This window comes from Danio rerio, chromosome 16 (genome assembly GCF_052040795.2).
Source record: "Danio rerio strain M-AB ecotype USA chromosome 16, GRCz13ab, whole genome shotgun sequence".
Taxonomy (NCBI): Eukaryota; Metazoa; Chordata; class Actinopteri; order Cypriniformes; family Danionidae; genus Danio; species Danio rerio.
In genome coordinates this window covers 1,579,377-1,594,088 of record NC_141036.1, presented here as the reverse complement: position 1 = coordinate 1,594,088, position 14,712 = coordinate 1,579,377, and positions in this window count along the sequence as shown.

Genomic DNA, 14,712 nt, shown 5'->3' with positions numbered 1-14,712 from the left:
GTGTGTGTGTGTGTGTGCGTTTCTGTGTGTCTCTGTGTGTGCCCGTTTCTTGTGTGTGTCCGTGTATGCATCTGTTTGTGTGTCTCTTTCTGTGTGTGTGTGTGTGTGTGTATGTGTGTCTGTTTTATGTGTGTGTGTGTGTGTGTGTTTGTGTGTGTGTGTGTGTGTGTGTGTGTGTGTAGATATCTGTGTTGTGTGTGCATGTGTGTAGATGTGTGTGTTGTCCATACGTGTATGCGTCTGTGTGTGTGTATCTGTGTTTGTGTGCATTTCTGTGTGTGTGTTGTGTGTAGGTGTGTGTCCATATGTGTATGCATGTTTTTGTTTGTGTGTGTGTGTCAGTGTTGTGTGTATGCGTGTGTAGGTGTTTGTCCATATGTGTATGCATCTTTATGTGTGTGTGTGTGTGTGTGTGTGTAAGTGTATTGTGTTTGTGTGCATTTCTGTGTGTGTGTGTGTGTTTCTGTGTAGTGTGTACATGTTTGTAGGTGTGTGTGCCCATATGTGTATGCGACTGTGTTTGTGTGGATTTCTGTGTGCGTGTGTGTGTGCATCTGTATTGTGTGTGCGTCTCTGTGTGTGTTTGTGCATGTGTCCTGGTCTCTGTGTATCTGTGTGAGCATGCCGATGTGTCTCTGTCTGTGTGTGTGTGTGTGTGTGTGTGTGCGTGTGTGTGTGTGTGTGTCGTCGTCGTCTCTTCACACGGAGCAGCACATGTCTTCTCATTAAAATGTGTGTTTAGCAGGCAGCAGATTGGTGTGTGTGTGTGTGTGTGTGTGTGTGTGTGTGTGTACCTGCGGGTCGTCTCTGGCAGCAACAGCACTCCCATTCTTTAACATACAAATAGGTTGTTTTGTGCTGGAGGATCTGAGATTAATTGCACACAGCATTTGGCGCTGCAGCTCAAAGCCCTCAGTGTGTCTCTCTCCTGCTCTGCTTTGATTCTGGTTAGAGATTAGCTCAGCACAGATTGCATCACATTAAGGGGCTTTTTTCTCTTTCCCAGTGCTACCGCGGGGGCCGCGGGGGGTTACACTTTAACATCCACAACAAGTGGATCTGCTGTCAGAAAATTCACACACTTTATTCTCTCTGTTTATATCAGATCCGTCAGGGTCTACAGCCTTTGTGCCTTAGCCACAACACCCAATATATTCACACTCGCCGGCCACTTTATTAGGTACACCTTACTAGTACCAGGTTGGACCCCTTTTGCCTTCAGAACTGCTTTAATCCTTCATGGCAGAGATTCAGCAAGCTACTGGAAAGATTCCTCCGAGATTTTGCTCCATGTTGTCATGATAGCATCACACAGTTGCTGCAGATTTGTCGGCTGCACATCCATGATGCCAATCTCCCGTTCCACCACATCCCAAAGCTGCTCTTCCAGCTGCAACCCACTACTGGGAAGCTGCATTTAATTATGCATAATAATTCATTCATTCATTTTCCTTGAGCTTAACCCCTTAAGGGTTCACCACAGTGGAATGAACCACCAACTATTCCTGCATGTTTTACGCAGCGGATGCCCTTGCAGCACTGAGAAACACCCACACATTCTTATTCACTATGGCCAAGTTTATTCAATTCCCCTTTAGCACATGTGTTTGGACTGTGGGGGAAACCAGAGCATCCGGAAACCCTCGCCGACACAGGGAGAACATGCAAACTCCACACAGAAATGCCAGCTTACCCAGCTGGGAATCGAACCTTCTTGCTGTGAGGCACAGTGCTAACCACTGAGCCACCATATCGCCCATGCATTCTTTCATTTTCCTGTCAGCTTAATCCCTTTATTAATCCGGGGTCGCCACAGCGGAATGAACCGCCAACTTATCCAGCAAGTTTTTACGCAGCGGATGCCCTTGCAGCCGCAACCCATCTCTGGGAATTCGCTCATGCATAATAGCTGTAATTACAATATGAAGTACATGAAATGCATAAGAAGAGCACCTCAAAGTGTAACCGAAGTGATTTACTTTGCATACACCAGAGTTTCTCTTGACATGGACTCAGCACCAGCGTGGCCTCTGAAAGCACACAGCAACTGCAGCGAACGAAGGTTTTTTTGGGGGGGGCAAACCCTTCCAGATGTGAAGCCATGTGTTTGTCTGGCTTTTGTTGGACTGGAAGAGAAAGTTAAGACAAGCCCACACGCTTCTCTGTTTACCCAGCCGAGGTGCCCACGGTCACTCCTGCTCACACCTTGTGTCCAGCTGTGCGTATACGTGGAGAGATATTCACACACACACACTTGTAAATGGTTAAATGGTTTGCCTCATTGCACCCAGAATAAGCTTACTCAGTTCAGTATTGAGCTCCTCGGGCGCTTCAACGAAAAAGCGACACGAAACTCAGGCGTTAAAAACGGTCAAACCTCACCGGGCAGCACTACACCACAGCCCCTGCGAAAACTCTGTGTTCATGTGTCCATTATGAGATGTTAATATGTCGAGTTAAGCATTGGCGAGGGCGAGGGAGTGTGTAAATGGGCTTTAAAGCATGTGGCGTGTTTTATTGACTGAAAAACCTGAGGTCACCCGCACCTCGGGCCATTTCCACCTTCCACTTCCTCAATCCTTCAATACTTAACAGACAAAGCCGGAGCGAGCGGTGATATATGACGGGGAACGGAGCACAAACCGTCTGGGAAAGTGGATCTGTGTGTTCAGATATTGACTTTCAGGTTGGTCTAAAAACCTGCAGCTATTTTAATCGTCTCCAATGCTGCCAACTGGTGTTGCGTTGCAATCGCAGTCCTCTCCGGCAGAATACAATTCAGTATTTTTTTTTGTTTAGCGACAAACAAGGTAACACTGTTTTGCAAGTGTTCAGATCTCTGACTGCTTTTATAAACATCTGCTTGGTTTTATTTAAACTTTGGGATTCTTCGTTTCGTCACCTTTGTAAGGTTCTGTCTGACATTTTTGTCAAAATTGAGTTTTTGGCATATTCTTATTAAATGCAACTTGTTTACATTATGTGATTTTTTTTATAAGTTGTTTACATTTTAGGACTTTTTGTTAAAAAAACAAAAACGGTTTATCTACAAAATAAAAATACTCATCCTAAAACCAACCCAGTGTCATTGTGGAAACGTAGCCCCGCGGACGGTTCTGGAGACCATGAAATACCCGAAAGGTACATATTTGTGCAGTTTTTGTTTTTGCGAATCCGTGAGAGGTCAATGTGTCGTGCTTTGTCGCATCTCGAACGCCTCTTGGGAGCACGCGCCGTTCGCACCCACGCCGTTCTTGCACGAAAAGACGCCGGAGGCCGCTATCGAGCGACCGTCTGTCCGACTGACTGAATGACTGAACGATCAACTGGGCGGCCGGCCAATCGGCTGACCCAGCCACCCTCCTCCTCCTTCCCTAAACCCAAGCGACGATTAACAAAAACCGTCCAGAAAAAAAAAAGCAAAAGCCCTCGTCTGATTTTGACCGCGTTTTTGGATTTCGCCACATTCTCGCCCCGTCACAAACTCGTTCGCTTTTATTTTTTGGATTATGTTTTTCATCTTACCTGATTTCTGGAAGCGCTCTTCTGCAGACTTGAACCCGGTCGTCGCCGCAGGTGGCTCCTCCTCCTCCGGGCCTCCACTCCACCGACGTAATACTACGAGCTAACCGGACAAACTGGTTGCGGCGGGAAAGCCCTCCACACGGAGGTGAGCCATCACAGCCGGTGAGCGTAAAGAAGAGGAGCGGCGTCACATTTCCCCTTAGCGTCCGCTCGAAAAAACGAAATGCGGCCATACGTACCTCCGGCCACGTAAATCGCAGTCTCCAGAAACGTCCACGGGGCTACATTTTCAGAATAAGCCTGGGTTGCCTAAAACATTAAATAAATATAATAAAAATCAAAAATGTAACTTTCTCAAGCATCAACATATTGTTACAACACCAGCTTATATATTGTTTAATTGTATTTCTTAATAAGTAATGTATCTTTGAATGATCTGCCAGACAGAACCTTATAACTCCAAGCGGAAAATGACTTTTCAGAGTGAGGAGGTTCTCTCTGCATTGACCGTGGTTTATTTACTCCAGTTTGCAAGTGTAAGAGAACTCTGATTATTTACATAGAGAACCCTTAGGGTCTCTGTCATGTTGATGTATGAAAGAGAGCTGTTACACACATACTGTTTGCTATATGCATTGCAAAAACTTTGAAGCTCAACATCTCAAAATCATTCAGAACGCAGAGAGAACCGGATACTTCCAAGGTGACGAATTTTGTTAGCTGAACAGGCTGATACTGAGCCAATCCTCATGAACTGGTGGGTCACAGCTAAATTAAACGGCAGCAAGGAAACACAACGCTGAATGTAAATAACTATATAATCCTGCATAGGGGATGAATAAGCAAAGGCTTATCAGCTTAAAAAGATGAATAAATGTTCACTGATATTCTGATGTCAGAGGTGTAATATGGCTAATGCTAATGCAATGTTTGAGCGAGTGTTGGGCTGCACAGCGTATATATTGTCAGTGCTCGGTCAACACTTGCTGTGACTCAAATGTAAACTTTGGGCTCTGAAGCGAAACCACTTGAGAACCGGAGCTCTAAATCACTTTTACTGAGTGAAAGCTCACGCGGTTTTTCTCTGTCGTAAACTTGTGAAGGAACACAAAGGCTTTGGTTTGAGGTCAAGCTGACTGAATGACCTGTGTGTACATGAAGGTTCACGGCAGGCACTTTCACCTGTACAAACACTACGCTTTTATATTGCTGCTGTTTTGGGGACTCGGTCTCTTAGGAGCTATGAAGCTAACAGGATTGTGCCTCAAAATTCCCCCAGACACTTGTGCTAGCGAGAGCCCGCTCACACTCGGAGATAGGACTTTTTCTTAAGTTGTAAACACAACAAACTTTGATGTGTTCTGGTTTATATGACAATGCTATTTTAGTCTTTCAAGTGTTATTTCAGTGTGCAATTTCAAAATGTGAAACCTGGGTAACAGTTTATGTGGAAACACTTTAGCTAACAATTCACTCACATTCACTAACGGCCTGCCTATAATTAAATACTTATTGTAGATCTTATTCTACATCACTAATTATATCCAATACCTAAACTCAGTTGTTCTGTGACCTTGCATATTTCATTACATTTAATATTTACACTTCATTTAATTAAATAAAGTTCAACCCAGGCTCATTCCGAAAGCGTAGCCCCGCGGATGTTTCTGGAGACCGTGATTTACGTGGCCGGAGGTACGTATGGCCGCATTTAGTTTTTTTCGAGCGAACGCTGGAGGACGGTGTGACGCCGTTCCTCTTCCTCGCTGGCTGTGATGGCTCACTCACCTCCGTTCGAAGGGCTTTCCCGCCACAATCAGTTTGTCAGCTTAGCTCGCGGTGTTACATTGGCGGAGGGGAGGCCCGGTGGAGGAGGAGGAGCCGGCTGTGGCGACAACGGCTGGGTTCGAGTCCAGGGAAGAGCGGTTTCAGAAATCAGGGAAGATGGAAAACAGAATCCAAAAAATAAAAGTGAACTAGTTTGCGACGGGGCGAGAATGTGGCGAAACCCGAAAACGCAGTCAAAATCGAACGAGGGCTTTTGCTTTTGTTTAAATTTCTGGACGACAATTGTAAATCGTCACTTGGGACAGACGGTCACTCGACAGCGGCCTCCGGCGGCTTTTCGCATGAGGACAGTCATTATTTATTTATTTATTTATTTATTTATTTATTTATGTATTTATGAATGTATGTATGTATGTATGTATGTATGTATGTATGTATGTATGTTTGTTTGTTTGTTTGTTTGTTTTATTATTTATTTATTTATTTTATTATGTATGTATGTATGTATGTATGTATGTATGTATGTATGTTTGTTTGTTTGTTTGTTTGTTTGTTTTATTATTTATGTATGTATGTATGTATGTATGTATGTATGTATGTATGTATGTATGTATGTATGTATGTTTGTTTGTTTGTTTGTTTTATTATTTATTTATGTATGTATGTATGTATGTATGTATGTATGTATGTATGTATGTATGTATGTATGTATGTATGTTTGTTTGTTTGTTTGTTTGTTTGTTTGTTTGTTTGTTTTATTATTTATTTATTTATTTTATTATGTATGTATGTATGTATGTATGTTTGTTTGTTTGTTTGTTTTTTTGTTTTATTATTTATTTATTTATTTATTTATTTGTTTGTTTGTTTGTTTGTTTGTTTTATTATTTGTTTTATTATTTATTTATTTGTTTTATTATTTATTTATTTATTTAGGCCTACTTATTTTTTGTATTTATGTTTGTACTTTCATTTTAGTTGTCTTTTATTCTACTTTCCAAAAGGAATCCTCATTGCACTTAACAAGTTTACAATGATAATAAAGCTTGTTAACAAGTTTGTAATGATTAATGAATGAATGATAATGCTTTGTTTCATTGTTTAACTTTATTTACAAGTAGCAGAGTATTTACAGCAGGGATGTCCAAACTCGGTCCTGAAGGGCCGGTGTCCTGCTGATCTTAGCTCTAACTTGCTTCAACACACCTGCCTGGAAGTTTCTAGTATACCTAGTAAGACCTTGATTAACTTGTTTAGGTGTGTTTGATTAGAGTTGGAGCCAAATTCTACTGGACACCGGCCCTCCAGAACCGAGCGTGGACACCACTGATTTACAGCTACTGTATAGGGTATATCTGTACACTGAACTGTGTATATGATGACTGAAATTAATGAAAAATGACACAATTTAGATTTTTTAAAAACCTAATTGTTTTATGTTCGCTCTACTTAAATTAGATAAATCCAATGAACCATTTTTTTATTCAGTGTGCCCCAAATTCTACACCACTAAACCTCAATTTAACTAAATTCGACCTCCTCAGCTTGCAACTTGACACGTTACATGGCAAATTAGACCAGTAGGTGCGTGCAGACCGTGGTAAATATAGTGAAAGCTGTGGGTCAAAGGTATTAAAAGAGTTGGACGGGCGCCCTGAGATTCCTTGGACACTCTGGATGTTTTTCCTGTGTCAATCACAGCGAGAATACCCAGAGAAAAGAGACTTTTGCTTGAATGATTCGGGAGGTCGAAAGGTGTTAAGAAGTTGACAGAGAGAAGTTGACCTCCTGCTGATCTGACACGCTTTACCCCAGACGACATGTCTGCATTGCTGAGACATCTGACCGTGCAGAAGCCAAAATACTGTTCAGGGCGATCTACTTTCTACACACACACAGAGACACATGCACCACATGCATACACAAATACATGTCAGTATAATGTTCACACTCAGCATGCTCCTTATGAAGATATTTTCTCGGTATCCGGTCACATGTGCACTAAAAAAAAACAAAAGTTTTTGCTGCTTGTTCAAACTACTTTAAAGGGTCACGAAACACCAGAGCACATGTGTTGAGCTGTTGACAGTGGTATGTGTCCCACACTGCTAAAAACACTATTAGGACACCTATATTTCACTAAAAAGTGTAAATTGGTGGTTTTTGCGTTATTTCAAGCAAATTCGTACTTCCTGTTTGAAACGAATTTTTGAAGCTGCGTCACGGTCATGACATAATAGCGTGTATTCCAGCATGCAGACTGGATGTCTGTGCCAGAGTGTGTCTTATTACGTCTTACAGTGTGTTGTATTAATGCATGAGTAAGGCTTGGTTCAAACCAATCAGCGCGCTCTATTGTGCAACTTCATTAATATTCATTACTGTCACAGTGTTTAGACGACAGAGACGCCACGTTGTGTTGGCAAAACAAGCGTGAAGTGTTGCTTTTATAGTTTGCTGCAGTGAAGTTTTGTTTTCATTTTCTCTCTGTGAGAGCTCAGTCTCACGTGTGGATAAACAGTGTACGCGACGCGCGACAACAATAACTTACGTGTCTAAGGAGGATTATTGTTTACCTGAGAGCTGTTCTCATCTGCAAACGCTGAGATCCGGATTTGCTTGTAGCCTCCTCTTAATACAGACGCGGCTCTAGTTGCTGGCGATTGTCAAACAGAATCAACACAATTCTTGAGTTTAATTTGGGACAACTTAATGTTTTATGTTCAATTCACGTAAATTTGTAAAAACAATAAAGTTAACTTTCCCAGTGATGGGTTGCAGCTGGAAGGGCATCGGCTGTGTAAAACATACTGTTGAAACCAGAAGTTCACATACACTCTAAAAAGGATCATGACCATTTTTTTAATATTATCTGATGGTAAATCACTAAACGTTCACTATTTTAGGTCTGTTAGGATTACCTAAATGATTTACATTTGCTAAATGCCAGAATAATGAGAGCATTTTTTATTATTTCTAGACAGTCAAAAGTTTACACATATTTCCTTTCTATTTTTTTTACTTTGGTCAAATGTTATTGGGCTCCTTCCACAAGCTTCTCACATTAGTTTGCAGGAATTTTGTCCCATTCCTCCTGACAGAATTGCTGTAACTGAGTCAGATTTGCTCGCACAAGCTTTTTCAACTCTGCCCACAAATTGTCTATAGGATTGAGATCAGGGCTTTGTGATGGCCACTCCAAAACATTCACTCTGTTGTCCTTAAAGCACATTTGAACTCATTTGGCAGTGTGTTTAGGGTCATGATCTGTCTGGAAGACCCATTTGTGGCCAAGTTTTAATATCCTGGCTGATGTCTTGAGATGTTGCTTCAGTATTTCTCCATAATGTTCTGTCTTCATGATGCCATCTATGCTGTGAAGTGGACCAGTCCCTCCTGCAGCAAAACAGCCCCACAACATGATGCTGCCGCCCCCATACTTCACAGATGGGATGGTGTTCCTAGGCTTGTGCACTTTCCTCTTTGTCCTCTAAATGTAACACTGCTCATTATGGCCAAACAGTTCAATCTGAGCTCCATCAGAGCACAGGACATGTCTCCAAACATTAGTCTTTCCCTGTGTAGTTAAGCTTAATGTAATCTGGCTTTGTTGTTGATTCTGCCTTGCTGATTTTCCCATGTTATCACACAGGGAAGCAGTGTGTTTGAGCTTTTCCTTCAATACTATTCTACAGTTGTGCCTCACATTAACTCAAATATTGTCAATTAGCCAATCAGAAACTTCCAAAACCTTGACATCATCATCTGAGCCTTTTCAGAGGCAAGTTTGTGTATAAACTTGACTTTCAAGAAGAGTTATAACAATTTCTCAAACAATATCTCTCTCATTATTCTGCTATTAAGCAGAACAGAAACTCTTGTGATCATCCTAACTTACCTAAAAGAGGAAAAGTTTAGTCACGTTAACATCTGACTTTTTTTAAATGGTTATGTGCCTTTTTATACATTGTCATCTTCTGCTTTCAACTGTATGCTAGATAAGTTGGTGGTTCATTCCGCTGTGGCGACCCCAGATTAATAAAGGAACTGAGCCGAAAAGAAAATGAATGAATGAATAAAGTGTTAACTTGATTGGACGACATGAAGGAATTGAGTTGGGAAAGTTGCATTCGTTAGTCAGTGCGTACGCTTCTGTTATTGGCTAATGAACTGGTTAATGTGTGTGGAAATGGTTTGTGCAAGCTTTAACACAGCAGAGAGCGATTTAATAGACTGACCTCTCTAATAAGTAACCCTGCTTTCCAACATGTGAGTGCAGATATCAGGAGGTTTCTCTAGTGCAACTAACCGTACACATTTTTGGACGTCTCCCTTATCTGACTGAGGTTTTGGAGTCTCTTTTAATGTTCTGATGAGTTGATTTTGGTGTGTTTGAATAGGACGAGGGTGAACATGTGTCCTGTTGATGTAGGGTTGGGATGCACTGCTCCAGTGCTTATCAGTCCAGCATGGCTCTCACCTTATTAGTGCCATATTGATAGAGCGAAGCGCGCATCAAAACGGAGCAATCCCTCCCCAAAAACATGACTGCGACACTAAACACGGGCTCTGTTCATTTACCACCCTCATTCCTCCCGCAATTGCACAATCCATAACCCCCAACCCCCATGTCCAAAGCTCATTCCAGGTCTATCGATTGCTGCTGAAGTGAGAAAACTCCCGACTACTCAAGTTTCTGATTGATTTCGCAGAGCGGGTGTGTGTGCTTTGATCATCTGATAGGTTCAGATATCAGAGATAATCCAGATCGACAGTGATCAACACAGTAGTGAAAGATTTGAGGGTTTTTACAGTAAGAGGTGGTGATATTCTTGTTCAGCCTCGTACTGATGTTTGATATTCATTTACATTTAACTTTAATCATATGGGAGACACTTTTCTCCAACTTACAATTGAGGAGGCATTCAGTGATTCAACAAGAAGAGGCAATACACACAACAAGTGCTCATTATACAAAGGAACTGTAATTGCTCAGAAAATTGAGAGCTAGAAAAAGGAAGAAGTCTTTTAAACACACCATCATTTCCTTATAAGCAAATAAATCTGGTGTCCTTAAATAATTGCAAATAAGATGTTAAAAACTCCAGACGTTTCAGGTTTCTGATTGATTTTGCAGAGAAAGTGTGTGTGCTTTGACCATCTGATAGGTTCAAATATCAGCATTATATGATGGTGTAGAACAGGAGTCACCAACCCTGTTCCTGGAGAGCTACCTTCCTGCAGAATTCAGTCCCAACCCTGATCAAACACACCTGAACCAATTAATAGTACCTAAAGCAGCACTTGATAATTACAAACAGGTGTGTTTAGTCAGGGTTGCAACTGAAATGTGCAGGAAGGTAGCTCTCCAGGAACAGGGTTGGTGACCCCTGGTGTAGACCAGCAGTGGCCGACAGCAGTGAAAGATTTGAGGGTTTTTAGGAGGTGGTGATACTCATGTGATTAGCTATTATGTGTTTATGAGATTTTGATGACTTGATACGGTTTCCATCCCAGGCTCATTCTGATTACGTACCCCTGTGTACATTTCATGAGAGCACCAAATACATCCCAGAGCTATGTTTTTTTTTTTTTTTTTTGCATTTTTTTTTTTGCAGTTTTGCAGTTTTTGTTTTCGTGAATACACCAGAGGCTGCTGTGTATGTTTTTTGACTGACTGATACCCACACCCACCCCCTTTCCTAAGCCCAACCAACAGTGTTTTCAAAAGCACCAACTGACAAGCGCCAACCAACATCCCTAAATACATCCATTTAACTAATCTGTTTTGTTTAAATGCACCAAATGATTATATATATATATATATATATATATATATATATATATATATATATATATATATATATATATACATACAGTGCTCAACATAAATTTGTTAAAAAAAATTTTAAATTAAAAAAAAATTTTTTCACCATATATTTGTTTCCATTTCTCAGTGAATATATATATATATATATATATATATATATATATATATATATATATATATATATATATATATATATATATATATATAGGTCATTTGGTGCATTTAAACAAAACAGATTAACATATATATATATATATATATATATATATATATATATATATATATATATATATATATATATATATATACAATCCAGGCTCTTTCTGAAAATGTACCCCTATATACATTTCTGGAGAGCACCAAATGCATCCCAGGAGCTACGTTTTTAATGCAGTTTTTGTTTTTGCCAATCCACCAGAGGCCGCTGTGTGCACTTTTTTTAGATCTTAAATTTCTCTCACGAGTGCCATTCACGCCTGCTGTTCTCTCTTAAATCCACCAGAGGCCGCTGTGTACAGTTTTTCAGATCTCACGCAAAACGAAACACGACTGATCGACCGACCGCCTGATCGAACGATCCACCCTCCTCCTTCTCTAAACCCAACCGACAGTGTTTTCGAAAGCAATCCAGAAAAAAGAAAAGCCCTCATGACCACCTTATTTTTACCACATGTTCAGAATTTACCCCATTCTCATCCCGTTATTTACCTGTTTATTTTATTTTTTTGGCTTTTGTCCAACTTGCTTTCTGGAACCGTTCTTCACTCAAACCCTGCTATCACGATCAACTCCGCGCTGCATCTCAAATCCTCTGATGTATGCTACGAGTCACTGGACAAACTGGTAACAGCGGAAAAGCTATCCATACGCAGGTAAGCGGTCAGCTGGCATCATACCACCCATTTGTTTTAAAGACGAAATGTAGCCACACGTTCTACTGGTTACATAATTTGTGATCTTCATACATGTATACAGGGCTACATTTTCAGAATGAGCCTGTGTTGACGCTTTCAGTACTTCTGGATTATAAGGTCCAAAGCATCAAGAAGATTCCACAATAGTCTTAGACAATAAATGAACACATAAGATCCACCTATCCATGCAGTTTAGTTCATATGTCCGCATTTTTATCTAGTAAATGGAACCATTTTAATGCATGTTTTGGTTGTTTATTTGCATAGTCTACAGTACAGGGATGTTGTTTAGTCTTGCATGCATGAATATTTGACTAAAGCACTGTGATTGGGCTGCTAATCGATTGATCATGTGTTTGGACTGTGGGGGAAACCGGAGGAAACCTACACCAACATGCGGAGAACATGCAAACTCCACAGAGACATTATAACTGGCCCAGCCGGGGCTCAAACCAGCGACCTTCTTGCTTTGTGGCCACAGTGCTAACCAGGGAGACACCGTGCCGCCCAGAATGAACTTGATTTTGCCTTAATTTTGATGAACAACACAGCAATTTGCTTTGACTGTAGGCCTATCAGCTGCTATATTTGGCATCGTGATTTCTCCCATTCGTTTTTTTATAGCGTCTCCCTGACCAGCGCAGCATGAGAGAGCGTATAGAGTGTGTGTGCCAGCTGGCTGCAGTCTAGCATGTCTTGTTATACCTGTAAGGGAAGCTTCATTGTTTCACAGAAGGCATGGCGCTGAGTGACTTGGCAGATGTGGAGGATACGCGGAGCAGTTATTAAAATCAGAGGCCTCATTAAACTTTGTAATTTACATTCCCTTCCTCTCTCCTTCAAGCAGGCATATCAAATCACGCTGGTCATGCGAATGGGCATTAATTGCTGGCAATGTAGCAGCTGTGCGAGTGAAGTGTGGGCTCGAGACGCACCCAAATGACAGTAAAACTGTCACTGACATTTCATCATCACGTCTGCCCGCAGGCCGCGTTTCGCCACGTCTTAAATTACGCCAACAAGCTGCAGAAGCTACCAACGTGCACCTCTACAATAAGCCATATTTCTTGCTGCTCGGATTGTGCCTCTCTCTTATTTCCCTCACAAAGTCAGAGCATGTCCTGCCACATAAACAACATCTAATCAGACGGAGAAATTAAAGCGGTCGGGTTTCCAGTCTGCATTTGCTCTGTCACAGGCGCCAGTGTCCCGATCTGTGAATGTCCACTGACGAAATGTCAGCTCCGTGATGGAAAAACCGACGCTCATTGGTGTGAACAAGGATTAGATAATTGTCTGTAAAGTCCGTCAACACATAGCTGTACATCCAGGAGATCTTATTTTGCTCAACAAGTGCTTCTGGCACAAAACCAACCCAGGCTCATTATGGAAATGTAGCCCTGCGGACGTTTCTGGAGACAGCGATTTGCGTGGCCGGAGGTACGTATGGCCGCATTTTGTTTTTATCGAGCGAACGCTACGGGGCGGTTTGACCCCGCTCCTCCTCTTCGCGCTCGCCGGCTGACGGCTTACCTCTGTGTTGAGGGCTTTCCCGCCGCAACCAGTTTGTCCGCTTAGCTCGCAACGTTACGTCGGCAGAACGGAGGCCCCGAGAGAGGAGGAGCCGGCCACATCGACGACTGGGATCGAGTCCGGTGAAGATTGGTGAAGAAATCAGGTAAGATGAAAAACAGAATCCAAAAAAGTTTGCGACGGGGCGAGATCCAAAAACGCGGTAAAAGTTGGACGAGGGCTTTTGCTTTTTTTTCTGGACGGCTTTTGCAAATTGTCGCTTGGGTTTAGGGAAGGAGGAGGAGGAGGGCAGCTGGGTCAGCCGATTGGCCGGCCGCCCAGTCGATTGTTCAGTCGTTCAGCTAGTCAGTCGGACGGACGGTCGCTCTACAGCGGCCTCCTGCGGCTTTTCACGAAAGAACAGCGCGGGCGCGAACGGCACGTGCTCTCGCGGATTCGCGAAAACAAAAAATGCTCAAATACGTACCTCCCGGTACGTATTTCGCGGCCTCCAGAAATGTCCGCAGGGCTACGTTTCCACAATGAGCCCGGGTTGCACAAAACTGAGGCCCTGTTTACACTAGTGTGTTTTAGTTTTAAAACGGGGTTTTAGATCAAAAACGATCCGCGTCCACACTAGCGTTTCACCTAGCGTCTCTGAACATATCTCAGTCCACACTACGCCACCAAAAACATATATCTCGTGACCATTCGCGCTCTCTGGGCATGTGTGTTCTAGTATAAACAGAAAGCATGAGTCTCGTTCGGCATTTGGTTTTTGTTAGTCAACAAACGCCGGTTGAAAAATGAACGCGATGGCAAAGAAAGCAAGAGAGGAATTTTTGTGGACAGACGACGAGGTCGAGACGATACTAACTGCACAATGGCGCCTAAAACAGACAATAGTGCAAACAGCGCTCCCATTTCTGTGTCCATGTTGTTTACAGTGAAGGCTGGTCTGCTGTCTTCCGGTAGCGTTAAGCGATGTGTTATAGTCATGTGATAGGGGCTTAACGAATAAGGGAAGGATGCGCAATGACACATAAGCCCCAATCAGGTAGCGAATCTCAGCAGTCCCGCCTCCGTTTCCAGATGTCTCTGTTTTCCCTCATCCACACTGAGACGGAGCAGCAGCGTTTCAGA